The following is a 15,828-nucleotide window of genomic DNA, read 5'->3' on the forward strand; positions in this document are numbered from 1 at the left end:
TGCACAGGGAGCAGTGGACGTATCTTTGTTCGGTGGCTACGTATCTTACAGAGCTTGAAGATTATGATTCTCTCTATCATCTACTGGTTCGGGTCACTTTCAGTCTCAGATTCCCACTCGTGTAAAACAGATCCGGGGGGATCTATATCTCCATTTGCACTAAAACACTGGCTCACGGTCAACTGGTGTTGGAGCAACAAGGGTGAAAAAGGAAGACATTTACTGACATTTATTGACATTTAAGTTTTTAACTGTGGAAACTGTGGAAAGAGGATGTGAAAACGATTGACTTTAAATGAACAGCAACTATTGTCTATGTTCCCATTACTGGATTGATTTGCATGACTCAAATATGAAGCCCTTTAAAAGAACTCATATTAAGAGTTACCTGAGGAGCTCTTTCCAGAGATTTTTAAAATTAGAATAATTTCTCCACAAATGGAGGTAAATATAAGTTTTACAATCAGCTCAAAAAATTTTCCTGAGGGGAATGAGAAACTTCCCAATAAAATTTGTTCACTGTCCTAAATTTGGTAATATATCTGATAGCTACCAAGAAATGTCTCCAAATTTGGGGAACCACAGATATCTGGAAAAAACAAATCATATCAAATCAAATAGCTGTTCAGACTCACAGTCAGGAAAAACGGAGCCCCCGCTGGCACGACAGAAGGATGTAAAGTTCAGCCTGTCTGTCACCCTCACATGTCTGTCACCTCTGATTCATATTGATTGTGAAAACACCAACTTCCATATTGATTATTGCTGACTGAGATTGAGAGTTTCTGAATCATTCAGTTAGACTAAAAACTAAACTGCTGAAAATCTAGAAGCTCTTTTAATGTCAGCAGAGTAACTTCTGCTTAATACAATTCAGCAGTGACTGCATGTGTCTTTATGTCCTGGAATAAGCAAGTCTAGCAGAATTTCAGCGGCGATAATCACTTTTCTATAGAACAAAGTGCAAGAAAATGTGTGGCTCATGCATAATCGTGAAACTGTTCACATGCTAACAAAAAAAGATTATTGAATCAAACATTTCCTGTTTAAATATGGGACAGATCTGGACCTGCAGTCACTTTAAATGCGTTCAGGGCCAACAGTTACATATTATGGAACAAAGTCGTAGCCTCGAGGTGTTTCTGTATAATCAAATAAAAATCTCCTTCATTCTTCCTGCCACATGACTGCATGCTGCATGCGGGGGCTTGCCGTTTTATTTCCTTTTTATTAGTCCTGATGCATGAGAAGTGTTTTCATGGAGCTTTTCAGATATCATGGATTAATTGGTTACATTGTATTGCAAGCACTACATCTTATGTAATAAAAACTGATTTTTTCCCTACCAAAGTAAGGAAAAAAACAGGGGATAGTGAAGGAGGAGCTGGATAGACCTGTGTCCGCTGTGAGTAGAGAGGAAACGCACCCTCGAATACACACCCCTTTCCCTTGTTGATGATGTCATCTTTGGTCTTTAAAAAGAAAAAGGGAGGCCTCAGGTGGACCTTTATACACCCTTCTCCTCCAAACCCTCCCCCAGCCGTATTCCATCTATGCATCTCCACAGGGACTGACCCTCGCTCAATACCTGTCACCCATCCCTGTGTTCATCCATCTGAAGGCAATCATCTCTACTAATGGAGAATACATCCCAGGGCTGCTCTTTGGACCTCTTTGAAAATTCCAGCTTTTAAACAATATTCCCTTTGAATCACTTCAGTCTGTAGCTTCACTCACTGGACCAAAATACATTTTTACTTTGACACTTAAATTCACACAAACCAAATTATCACAAACCAAACTGAAAGCACACAAAGAAGAAGTGTTTAGGGGCTGTCACTGAAAAGCACTTTAAAACTCACCCCACCCCATTTAATGCTGTCTGTTATTTACCCAAGAGCCTCTACAGCACCAGTGTCAAACATAAGGCCTGTAAAGAAGGTCGTCTTTATTACTTAGTCAGATAAACATGATTTTAATATTTATATTAAAGGAAAGGGCACTCATATAAAAGTTTGTGGGGGTTTTGCTTTTTTTTTTTTGATTATTTGGCTATAGGTTTTCGTTGTGGGCAGTCTTCCAGCTGGTACTGTTTAATGTCTGCCTAGGAAAGAAAATATCCATTAGTACGAAGAGTTTGGTTAAGTTGGTGGAAGCCAACACTTTAACACTTACCTTTTGAATAAGATTATCTTACCTGTGTTTGCTCTTAATGGTGAGGAAGGGATTGAATAGCTACAATAAACAATAAACTGCATCGAGCATCTCGTCCCCACTCACCTCTTGTCACTCCCCATATGTTTATATACCACTGTAGCAATCATTAACTCTTCTTCCCTTAGTCAGTGTTTTGTTCTGTCCTTTTCTATGCTCTTTTTTTTGTCTTGTGTTTCTTCTTTTCTCTCTCCCCTCACCCCAACTGGTTGCAGCACATGGCTGTCCATCCCTGAGCCTGGTTTTGCCGGAGGTTTCTTCCTGTTAAAAGAGAGTTTTTCCTTCCCACCGTCTCAAAGTGCCTGCTCATACAAGGTCACTTGATTCTTGGGGTTTTCTCTAAAATACTATAGGGTACAAAACAAAGTCCTTTGGAATGACCGTTGCTGTGATTTGTTACTTTATTAATGACAGTCTTGGAAACAAAGAACCAGTCTATGAGAATAAGCCCTGCAAGGAGCAGGAAAAAAGAAACACAAGTTTGTGAGTAGTGATGTTTCTTGATTACTAAATGTAGCCCTACAAATTGTCAAAAAGTCAGAAAATACCTTTTACAAGGACTAAAATTTTGGTGAAAAGCTTTCAGATTGCAAGACTCCTCACAGAATGACACGTATGCAGCATAAATATTTGTTCCATCAAGATCGGGTAGGTTGGTCCAAAGGAAGAGTTTTATTGTGTTTGGAGCAGAGAAGAGTTCAGGGGGCAAACAATGTGGGCAGCAGCATCAGCAGTGCTCCTCAGGTCTCTTATGTTTGTTATCTGTTCATCTGATCTTGTTCCCGTAAGTGTAACACAAGCCTTTCACAGGTCTCAACAGGGATTTGAGACTGAGCAAAGAGTTCATGGTTCAGGATAATTTGGTGTCTTTGTCAGTATTATTTTAGGCCATTATTAGATATTCTCTGGTAATTTTATCTCTGTACATGTCTCCCACTCCTTTCTCAGAGTTTAGCAAGTTTTTCACATTTCGTATTAAAGCACAACAGGACGGCATGGAGCTTCACTTCCAGTGAGCATGTAAAATAATCACACAAACATCAACATATGCCAGGCAGGCAGCAGTACAGTACGAGCTTGTCATTAGTTGTCAGTGTCACAGAAGCAAGATTGTCTCCGTCAGAGGCTACAACAAGCTGGCAAAGACTCGAGGTCACATTCCTGGAACATTCAGCTTCATGCGCTGTGTTAGGCGACTGCACATGGGGCATAAACACGGAGATGCGGGTGCAAACAGGCCAAACAGTGGAGAACTGGGATAAGGAGGGAGTCTCATAAATGTCAAGTTCAGTCATCAGCTTGAAACTCAAATGATGTAAACGGAAAATGACATCAGCTTGGTATTCAAATGTTTGCCATCAAGGATTATAATATTGACCTGAAGTACAGTAACAAAAAAAAGACAGGAGGTTGAGCTGCAGATTAAGATTTTCATTGTGAGGTACAAGATTAGAAATGAATATATCAGAGGAACACCTCTGGTTGCGCAGTTTCATGTTTCATGGGATGGTGGATATATTTGGACAAAGGGTGCTGAAGGAGGAGAAGAGGAAGACCACAAAGGAGGTTCATGAAACGTAGGAAAGGAGGACATGCAGAGAGCTGGTGTGACAGAAGAGGATGCTAGGGATCGGGTGAGATAAAAGCTGGAAGAAGAAGAAGTTGATGTCTGTGTCACTAAGGGTGTCGCATACTGGAGATTTCCTGAAATTAAGAGGAATTTCATCAGTAAAAGTGGCCAATGGATGGCTGTCAAACAGAAGAAAGGTGATGTGAGGTGGATGGCAGAGAGAAACAGAGTAAACTCCTGAGCCAGAGTAATGAGTGAAGACCAGAAACTTCTAGAAGGACTGTGCTGAAACCAGCAGAGGTGTATTAGCAGATTATTACCTTTGTGATACTGAGGTGAAAGCAAATTATACTTTCAGAACCTCAGAATGGGAATCAACTGATAATTAGCTCTGCAGGTTCACAGAACTGCAAGGTTCACTTATGCTGCATCTAATGATTCTGACTTCTCACCTTTGCACAGCTGAAACCTCATAGTCTGCTAAACCACCACATTAATCCTGTAAAGAGACCATAGCCACTGCTCCCCAGGGACCATCGCTATCTGATGACTCCACCTGTCATCCATCAGTAGGTTTTGAGTTGCTGACAGCACTGAGTTAAAGCAAGTGTGGTGAGGAGCCTCAGAACAGACAGTCCACAGATATGATCAGACACACGCTAAAGGGCAGGCACACTGGTGAAGGTCTTATCTTAGCAAGACTTTTTATGTCTGTAGCCCCCCACCCCTCCTCTATCCCTCTTGTCTCTTCTCTGATTTAGTCCTCCACCTCGGCATGCCCCTACATGGCTCCTTTAGGAATCCCAGAATCTCTTAAATGCACTCAGTGAAGAAGGAAACTAAAAGAAGAGAGTGTTCTCACAGGAAGACGGTCGGAAGTAGTTCAGGTTTCTGGGTTTGTCCGATGAGGCAAGAGCAATAAAAATAAAAGCTGTGCTGGCATGTGTCTTTCCATAGATGCTCAGAGCTGTGTAAAAACCACGTGATAAATAGATTCATAGTGGTGAGAAAACAAGGCCATGGGGTCATGATGTGATTACATTATGTTAATGTGTTTTCTTTCTAAGTCAGGCATTTCCCTTTTTTTATTTATTTTCCTTCGTCTTTCTAAAACTTTAATTGAAATGATTTAAAAGGATTTTAGGAAAACAAACTTTTGCCACTAAAGAATGAGCCAGACACAAATGTTAAATCTATGACGGCTGAACTAACAGTGATAAATCACGGCGTTTGGGTATAGTTGCTGTATTTAATGTTGACATGAACGATGCTGCTCCACAGCATCACAATATGCCATGCACACACACAGCAGCCAACTTGTGCTGACTGACCCTGAACAGAATCAAAAGAGCTCAGTTACGCCATGACATCATCAGGAAAAGCTTCAGATAGTGATTCATTATTATCAAAATACTCCAGCAGCATTTTTCCATTGTTCTCCAAGTCTGGGCACAGCCCTTTCTTTCGATTACTTTGTTTCAACAGCGCTGTTTCGTCAATACGAGCATTCTGTAACTAAAGCAAATGTTCATGCCTTTCTTTGTGAGCTGGAGGTTTTTTTTTCCTTTTGCAATATGTTTTGGGAATAGGAAACATGGCCATCACTGAGTCCATATCAGGCCAGCTCAGTTCAGCAACACACGACGTGGCGACTGAGCACGCTGCTGCCACAGAGGCTTCACACAACACTGGCTTTCAAAATGTTGTTAGCATTTCAAGCACTTGATCTTGAACTTTTTGTATCTGTCTTCATTTGCTTCGTGTCACTGTCGTTCAAAACATCTCCCGCTCCACAACACTTTCATATTCCCAGGCACAGTGAGCATGGAGCATGGTGAATAACTATGTGTTACAGTAGCCTCTTGCTCAGTTGTGAAGGCACAGATAAGAAAGAGTCCCTCTTTTCAGGGATTCTTCTATTACTGTTATGCTAAATTCGACCTATTGTGATTTTTTTTCTTTCTTTACTTTACTGCCTTGTGTATGCAGCATCATGCAAAAGTTTAAGCCACTCCTATGCTTATGTAAGACTTTATTACTGTTACATAAGCATGCATATGCTTTTACTGCATTGGCAGTGTGTTTTGACAAGCTCTCCCCTGGTGAAAATGTAGTGCCCAGACCATGATAGAGACTCCACCATGTTTCACACATGGCTGTAAACTTATTATTGTTAGATTTATGAAAAAAAAATTACATTTGGATTGATCACTCCATAAATCCAGCTCTTGTATAATTTGACATACCAAACTGAAAGGATGCATCTCTCAGGTCTTGTGTCCAATTGTGATGGCATGCCACACATGGTAAGCTCCACACCTCACCACCAGTTGATTCACCTTAGTTTAATTTACAGTCACTATTTTTAAAATCTACTTATTGTTCAATATTTCTTCTTTATTAAATGTATTTATTTTTCCATCACACCTTCCAATGTTTATATGGCGTGCACACATATTAACCTTGCAAGGTCAAAGTTCTGTTTTATGTTATATTAATACATCTTTGTTTGAGTTACCTGGGGTTTGGCTTCTCCTCCTGTCTGGCAAAAGGTGTGGCAAAGGGCTGGGAGAGCTGAAGTACCACTGACAGCCTAATTGGATTGCACCACATGCTTCATTGTCTGGGGGGTGTTTCATGTTTGTTTAATTGTTTTGTATTAGTTGGTTATATGGCAGCCATTTTGTTTTCCCCCGTGTGTGTCATTTGGTTTAGCTAAACCAGTATTTAACTTCCCTGTGTCATTTCAGTTTATCGTATGTTTGTTTGAGGTTTTGTTTATTATTATCTTGAGTTTAGTCTATTGAGTTGACCTCTTTTATTGGTCTGCCTGTTTAAGTTTTGGCTTTGTTAAATATATTTTCATATTTTTGGGTCAATAAACCCCCCTTTTTGAATTAAAACACCTGTGTCCTTTATGCTTTACTGCTTGGTCCCTGACAATTGGTGGGAGCAGTGGGATAAGCCAGTATTGGACACAGGTGTTTTTTCTTTTTTTCTTTCTTCTGTTTTTCCCCATGAGGAAGAATAATGCATTGTGGTGGCAAGAATGAAAAGAAAAAGGGATCTGCTCAGCAAACCTGCGAAGAGGAGGAAAATGGAGCCTCAGGAGCAGTGTTGGTCAAGTTACTTGAAAAAAGTAATCAGTAATTAATTACTTTAATTACTTTAATAATATATATATATATATATATATATATATATATATATATATATATATATAAATAATGTTTTGTTTTGTTTTAATTATTTTGTGTTTACACTCACTCTTTCAGATGCAAGTAAAACACAGCAGAAAATAAATAAAGTCAAAGACTAGCGGTCCTTTTGCTCTATTTTCACCTGTAAAGCAGGAGTAGAGTAGGCGGAGGTTACAAGTAACGCGTTACTGCCCATCTCTGCTCAGGAGTCACTGAAGTTGTGGAGAGGGTGGAAAAGGAGCCTACTTTGTCTGATCTAGTCAATATGCTACATGCTCACAACAGCTACATGGGACAACAGGACGTCCGGGATGCAAAACAGAGTGAGTTAAATGCACGACAAGAACAGCGATTTAAAGCCCTTCAACATCAGTTTAGACTTCTGCAGTCTTTTGTTAAAAGGGTTGGCGTAATAAGCAAATGCTTCAGCCAATACCTTTTGATTAGCCTTGTCTCATGCTTTCTTGCTTTGTGGTAAATCTTTGTTCTGTCTTCACTGAGATATTTGAATGCTAATCAATAAAAACATATCACTTCACTTCACTTCAAATCCAAGTCAGAACATCACCATCAGATTCTGCAGAAGCTCGCTCTGAATCATTAGAGTCTGATATTCATCCTTCTTCCTCTGCTCAGCAGGCCCAGGCTGAACCCATTATGACTAATTCCAATCCAGCCATTTCACCAGCATTTCAGTTTCCCCTACAAATAGAGGGCAGATTGGAAAGATTAACTGAAGCTGATGATATTGAACATTTCCTGATCACATTTGAACGTATGGCTACAGCTTATCGATGGCAGAAATCAGATTGGGTTTTTCGTTTGATACCCTTGCTTACTGGTAAAGCTAGAGGTGCCTATGTCCACATGGACATTGATGATTCATTAGACTATGATAAAGTGAAATCAGCTATTCTGTCAAAATATGACATTAACCCTGAAACATATAGGCAAAGATTCAGATCCCTGGATATTCAACCAGATGAAAGCCCTCGTGAGCTATATGCAAGACTGAAGGAGCTTTATAGGAAATGGATCCAGCCAAAGGGTAAAACTATTCATGACATTGGTGAAACTATAATCTTGGAGCAGTTTCTCAGAATGTTATCTCCTGAGCTTCAGGTTTGGATCAAAGAACACAACCCTGGTTCAGCAATGGAAGTGGCTCGGTTAGCTGATGTTTTTGTTGCTGCCAGAAAGAAGGGGCAAGCATGGAGCCATAATGCATGGAAGGCATCGAGGGACACCCAGAAAATACCTCAGCAAAACCATCTGGATTCAGCAAATACAAGCACCAGTAAGACCCCTCAGTCTACCACTAGACCACCAAAGGCCTCCGGTAAGAAGCTCATTTGTTATCTTTGTGGATTAGAGGGCCATACGAAACCTATATGCCCAAGAAATTCTGCTAAAATGGTGCAAATGTGCTTTGCCCCCCGTTCTAATGCTGATCCTGAGCAGGAGAGTGACAAATCCATCAAAATGAGTCAGATTGAAGTGAATGGGGTTCTACTCAATGCCCTTCTTGACTCTGGCAGTTCTCGGTCTCTTATTCACTCAGATTTTGCCCCACCTAATATTGTTCGCACCAGTGATACAATTTCAATCTGTTGTGTCCATGGAGATGAGAAAAGATATCCGACAGCTGACATCTACATTAAAGTTCAGGACCAGATGTATCTGCTGATGATGCATCTGGGTGTTGTGAACAGTTTGCCTTACTCTGCCGTGTTAGGGCGTGACCTTCCTGTGCTTTTTGATTTGTTGGAGTCTGAGCAGACTGAGGAGTACAATGTAGCCGTTACCAGAGCTCAGGCTAAGCAAGTCAGTACCCACTCTGAGACCCTGAGTGCCCTGCCTTTTTTTTAATGAGGAATTTGAAACAACTGTGGTGAAGCCACGGAAGACCCGCAGACAAAGAAGGCAGGAGAAATTCAAATTTTCACCTGTGGAGACACTAACAGACACTGAGCCAACATCGTCACCCCTAGGGTTTAATATTCCAACTGAAATCGCTGAACTACAAAAATCTGATCAATCTTTAATATCTCTTTTCCAGAAGGCCAAAGAAAAGGAACCTGGAGTGGAACAGGTTCTCAACAGTGAGTACATCGAGTACATCTTGCAAAATGACATTCTCTATTGTCAGCAGGGGTCGGTGCTGCAGCTGGTGGTTCCCCAGAAGGTGAGAAACACCATTCTCACCTTGGGACATTCTATTCCGTGGGCTGGCCACCTTGATAAACACAAGACCACAGCTCGCATCAAACATCATTTCTACTGGCCTGGTCTTAGCAAAGATGTGGCTCAGTTTTGTAGAAGTTGCCCACAGTGTCAGATAACATCTGCTAAAATCCCCCATAGAGCTCCACTCCAACCTCTCCCTGTCATCGGCACTCCTTTTGAGCGTCTTGGAATGGATATTGTAGGGCCTGTTGAGAGGAGCAAAGCAGGGAATCGTTACATGCTTGTTGTAACAGATTATGCCACAAAATATCCTGAGGCGTTCCCTTTAAAATCTATAAAGGCCAAGCCCATTGCATTTTGTTTAGTGCAGTTCTTTGCAAGAGTTGGGTTTCCACGAGAAATACTAACTAATCAAGGCACTAACTTCATGTCTACTTTGTTAAAGCAAGTTTATCAGTTGTTGGGTATCCGGAATCTGAGAACTTCACCATACCACCCTCAAACTGATGGGCTGACAGAACGCTTTAACCAGACATTGTAACAGATGCTCAGAAAGTTTGTCAATGACAGTGGTAACGATTGGATCAATGGCTGCCATATCTACTCTTTGCTTATAGAGAAGTCCCCCAAGCCTCCACAGGTTTTTCCCCTTTTGAGCTGTTGTATGGTTATGAGGTTCGTGGCCCTCTAACTCTGTTAAAGGAGATCTGGGAGGGAGACAAGGCGGAGGAGGGACCCAATAACATTTTGTCTTATGTCATTCAGATGAGAGAACGGTTAGAGAAAATGAGTGAACTTGTTCAATCAAATATGGTGGAGGCCCAGCAGCAGCAGAAGTCTTGGTATGATAAATCTGCTCGTCAGCGTTCGTTTGAGCCAGGACAAAAGGTGCTCGTGCTCCTCCCCAGTAACAACAACAAATTGTTGGCAAAGTGGCAGGGGCCATCTGAAGTTATGAGGAAGCTGGGACCCACCACATATGAGGTGTCCACCCCAGGGCAGTTGCACTCCAGCAAGGTCTTGCATATAAACCTTCTGAAGGAGTGGGTGGAGCGTATTGAACACAAGGCGGATGCAATGCTCATATGACGAGTGCCTGAAGAAGATGAAGCAGATGAGCAATATCTACCACCTGCTGGCTCTCTAGATTATGATCTCAGCCATCTCCCAGAGGACAAGCAGCAGCAGGTGAGAGAAATGTGTAAATCAGCAGTCTTTCAAGAGAATCCAGGGAGAACTGACATTGTCGAACATGATATTGTGGTATGAGAAGGTGCCTCTGTGAGACGATTAAGTTACAGGATCCCAGAACGTCTGCTGCCTTCATTGAAGAAGGAAATCGATTTGATGCTATCCCTAGGGATCATTGAAAGATCTAAGAGCGAATGGTGCAACCCTGTGGTCTTGGTACCCAAAAAGGATGAGAGTATGAGGTTCTGCATTGATTTCAGGTACCTGAACTCCATATCCATGTTTGACTCCTACCCAACACCAAGAATTGATGATCTACTTGAACGTCTGGGAAAAGCAAGGTACCTGACCACAATAGATCTGTGTAAGGGTTACTGGCAGGTCCCACTCACTCAACGGTCCAGAGAGTTCACAGCATTCAGAACACCATGGGGGCTTTTCCAATTTACAGTCTTGCCATTTGGATTACATGGAGCACCAGCAACTTTCCAACGGCTAATGGATCAGGTATTACATGACTGCTCTGACTTTGCTGCTGCTTACTTGGATGATATTGTTATCCACAGCAACACCTGGGAGGAGCATGTGGAACACCCGCGAACTGTTCTGGACCACCTGCACTCAGCTGGGTTGACGGTGAATACGTCAAAGTGTGTTTTCGCCACTGCTGAGACAGAATACCTGGGCCATGTCATTGGCAAGGGGGTTATCAGGCCACAGGTCAGCAAAATCGAGGCCATGGAATCATCCCCCCTGCCCCAAACAAGGAAGCAGCTGAGATCCTTTTTGGGCATGGCAGGTTTCTACCGTCGTTTCATCCCTCAGTTCTCCAACAGGGCAGCTCTGCTCACAGACCTGACAGGATCACGCTCTCCCAATTACATCCAGTGGACAGAGGAGGCAGTGGCAGCATTTCATGACATCCAACAGTCACTAAGTAAGCAACAGTACAGTCCCAACTTTGAAGAACAGTTCATATTACAGACTGATGCTTCAGATCGGGGCCTGGGAGCTGTCCTCCTTCAGGAAACCATGGAAGGCCGCCATCCAGTAGCTTACATCAGCCGGAAACTGTTTCCACGGGAGGTTCGGTATTCCACAGTAGAGAAGGAGACCTTAGCGATCAAATGGGCCCTGGACTCCTTCCGCTACTATCTACTGGGAAGAGACTTCACCTTGGAAACTGATCTCAAAGCACTCCAGTGACTTGAGCAGATGAAGGACACAAATGGGCCAATTACTTGAGGCGACATTTGTTGTGATTTGGCGCTATATAAATAAAATTGAATTGAATTGAATTGAATTGAATTGAATTACCCGCTGGTACCTGGCCTTACAGCCATTCCGATTCACTGTCCACCATGTACCAGGCAAGGAGAACCTTACTGCTGACAATCTCTCTCGCTGTTCCAGCAAGAGCTCTGAAGAGGGGAGGTCTGTGATGGCATGCCACACATGGTAAGCTCCACACCTCACCACCAGTTGATTCACCTTAGTTTAATTTACAGTCACTATTTTAAAATATTCTACTTATTGTTCAATATTGTTTCTTTATTAAATGTATTTATTTTTCCATCACACCTTCCAATGTTTATATGGCGTGCACACATATTAACCTTGCAAGGTCAAAGTTCTGTTTTATGTTATATTAATACATCTTTGTTTGAGTTACCTGGGGTTTGGCTTCTCCTCCTGTCTGGCAAAAGGTGTGGCAAAGGGCTGGGAGAGCTGAAGTACCACTGACAGCCTAATTGGATTGCACCACATGCTTCATTGTCTGGGGGGTGTTTCATGTTTGTTTAATTGTTTTGTATTAGTTGGTTATATGGCAGCCATTTTGTTTTCCCCCGTGTGTGTCATTTGGTTTAGCTAAACCAGTATTTAACTTCCCCCTTGTGTCATTTCAGAAGGTCAGTTTATCTTATGTTTGTTTGAGATTTTGTTTATTATTATCTTGAGTTTAGTCTATTGAGTTGACCTCTTTTATTGGTCTGCCTGTTTAAGTTTTGGCTTTGTTAAATATATTTTCATATTTTTGGGTCAATAAAACCCCCTTTTTGAATTAAAACACCTGTGTCCTTTATGCTTTACTGCTTGGTCCCTGACACTGATCTTTGCTGGACTTTTATTTTTTTCAGGTCATGGCTTTCAGATACTGTTTATCCACTGTAAATAGTTTTCTTCTTTTCTCTTATACTTGTTCAGTTTCCTCTTTTGTTTTTATTTGTTCAGGTTAAGACCATTAAATTTTGGGATAATGGCTCCTTGAGAATAACTTCACTGATGGAAAAATAAAATTTTATGCTTGTCGAACTTTGTTTTCTGGATCATTATTTGTACATTCAACTAAAGGAAAGAGAACAAATTATGTGTATTTTTTTCCCCAACAGGCTGTGAGTAACAAAGTGCCTAAAGATCCACTTTAAAATTGTATCTTTGGGCACTTTGCTAATTTGTGTGTTATGTGTAGATTCAACACTGATTCATCTCGTGAGTGAGTGAGTCATAGGTCAGTGTTAAAGTGTTTGAGTCAAAGACAGGGCTTATCCGAAGGACACAGGACTGCCTGTGAGCACATGAACCCCACATAACTAGTTTTTAAACCTGACTGCAAGAGACAGCTAATCAGAAGACAGAAGAATGGGTGATCTGATCTAAAGGGAAACACTTTGCTGAGAAAATCACAATAAGCTGCACAGGGATTTAGTGTTACTGATGAGATTTTCTCCAGTATAAACTACTTCCCCCTTAAGCAACCTATCAGGGAAACCAAAAATCAAAAGAAAATGTATAAAATAAATAGATAATTGTATTTTTCTTATGATTTATTCACTAACGGTAGGTATCAACATGCAACATGCATGCTACAATTTAATACTATTATATAATGCTCAATATATTGAAAGCAGATCGTCTTCATTATATCCTGACATGGGTGTAAGTGAAGAAGAAAAGGCAAAAAGCAGGAAATACATATTTGTTTATTCATTCAATGTGCTGTGGTGTCACTATGTATGTACATATTATTATGATTATTGATTTTTAATAAAGCTTCAGTTTATTTAATGAGCTCACTTTTCATTGTTTAGCCACTGCATGGCCACAAAAGCAGTGAAAATAGTATATGAAACATAATTTCTTACACAATTACATAAACATTTTAGAATATCTGTCATGGGTAAAGAGAAAGCTCGAGGTATAGTAGACGCAAATGATGATTTTAGTGGGTAAAATCATCAATCGTCATTGAATATTAACAACAGTGTTACAAATTGACTTCAGAGTATCAGCCTTGTCCTTACTGAGCAGAACTACAGTGAGGGATCTCCTCATCTCCTTCATATCTGCCCCTGAATCTGTGTGGAAAGACTGAACTCGCCTCCCAACATTTCTCAGTTCTTACATCGTCTCACCTGCCTGGGCCTCCTGTTTGCCAGGCTGCAGTGTTTTGATTCCGATAGATCTAATGAGCAGAAATCAGACATAATTACTACAAAGCAATCAGCTGAAAATGAGAATAATTCTTTTATTTTAGTAACCTGAATCAGTTATGTTATGTTATTCCCTGGCTGTACAGTGTCAAAACAGCAATTTGGAATAATTTTCTGTCTCCTCCAATCCATTCATTGGGATGTAATTTGGCCCCATTTTGGTCCCATCCTGCATCCTGTGCTCTGAGCTTGTCACTGTCTAGACACACCGAATTATCCCCCGGCTGTGTGTTTTCATTATGACAACATGATATTTAACTATGGCTCAGTTTAATGCTCCATTTATCATCATTATTTTTAAGGATGGTCTAAAGCTAAACCTGTATGGCTAATGAGGTTTCATAGAGTGGTCAGGCTCACAGGACTAGTTTTTAACCACTGTGTCACCAAATGAAAGTAATTAAAAAATACCATAATTTTTTAAAAACATTAACCCTTAAGATATGTTGAAGTGTTTTCTTTAAAATGGTCTGATATTATTCATTTCCTTCCTCAGATTTATCAGCCGGCTCCCTGTATGCTTCGTGAGACCGTGGCAAATAAAAAATAAAGACACAACATTATCTTATCCTGTCTCCAGGAAGGGTGTCCCCATATCCTCACTTAGAGGGATACTGTGTCCTGCACTGGAATGTGGACCAAAAGGATCGCACATCCTGGAATGTTGGGAATGTTAGTAATGAAATAAGTATTGGTGCCAGGAAGAAGTTTGTAGGGTTCTTAGTAAGACCTTCCTAGGATTGTTTTCTTTTTTTCCCTAGAAGATTCTTTGAATGTGACGTTCAAAAATGGCATGTAGGGTAAATGTTAAATGGCACCTCGCCTTTGTGGTGCCCCAGGTGTTCCTGCCAGATTGTAAAATTTACAGGGAACATTTTGAAAGGTTGTTTTTTGGAATTAACCGAGTATGCAGAAAGGAAAAAAGAGAAGTTGAGAAAGAAAAATGACAGAATGAGGAATTAGTTCAAAAAAACAGGAAAGAGGAATTTACATTTTGTGTTGACAAATGTCATGGAAATAAAGTCTGCTTTCTCTTTGGACGGCATCACAGCGTCCTCATCAGCAAATCCCATTAAACAGCCGACAGCAGGAGTTCATCCTCATACTGATAGATTCATATCAGTGTCACTGGTGTTTCTTATCATTTGAAACTCGTTACAAAAGTACCAGACTCTAAATTTAAATTCTTTTGTCAACAGCTGTTTCCACATTCAGTAATAAACTGTGATCTCACTGCACTGTAACAGGAGTTTATTACCCTGAAAAACTAACAGTTCCATGTTTGCCATTTCTATAGGAGATAGAGAAGGAGGAAACAAATTCAGAAGCATAAATAAGACAGTCGTGGGGACGGTAACACAGGAGCACTGACGTGGGAACACGATTGACACAGCACAGCAGGCGTGCGGAGCGTTTTCGCAGCCGGATAATGTCGCCCTCTTGTGGCTGACAGGCTTATTGCCTGCCAAAATATGACAAAAAATATGCTTTATGACATTTTTTTACACAATTATGTGTTTTAAAAAAAAAAAATTATTTTAATTTTTTTATTCTTGAAAAGTCTCATTTTAAATGCACAAATTTAAAAGTACAAATAACTATTTTCATTATTAACGTGAACTATGTTACGTATTTGATGGAGCATGATCATCTTTTCCATTACCCCAAGGTCATTACCACATTTTTACTGTTCTATCTAATATGTATGTGTACATAAAAAGAAGATGTTTACAGTGTGAACTACAACAGCTAGTAATTGTCATAACTATTATGTAGTATCTGCAACAGGAAAAAATAAAAACAGGAGTTCCCCTCACAGCTGCTTGTCTTTTTTATTAACTGCGTGAATTTTACACTCCACGCTAAAAATTAAAAAGTAAAATAAATATGAATCAATAATTTTGAGTAAATGCAATTGGATATATACAAAAAAAGATTTATTAGATTAAATTGAATGTATACTTATCAGTTACAT

Source organism: Neolamprologus multifasciatus, chromosome 22 (assembly GCF_963576455.1).
Source record: "Neolamprologus multifasciatus chromosome 22, fNeoMul1.2, whole genome shotgun sequence".
NCBI classification, from domain to species: domain Eukaryota; kingdom Metazoa; phylum Chordata; class Actinopteri; order Cichliformes; family Cichlidae; genus Neolamprologus; species Neolamprologus multifasciatus.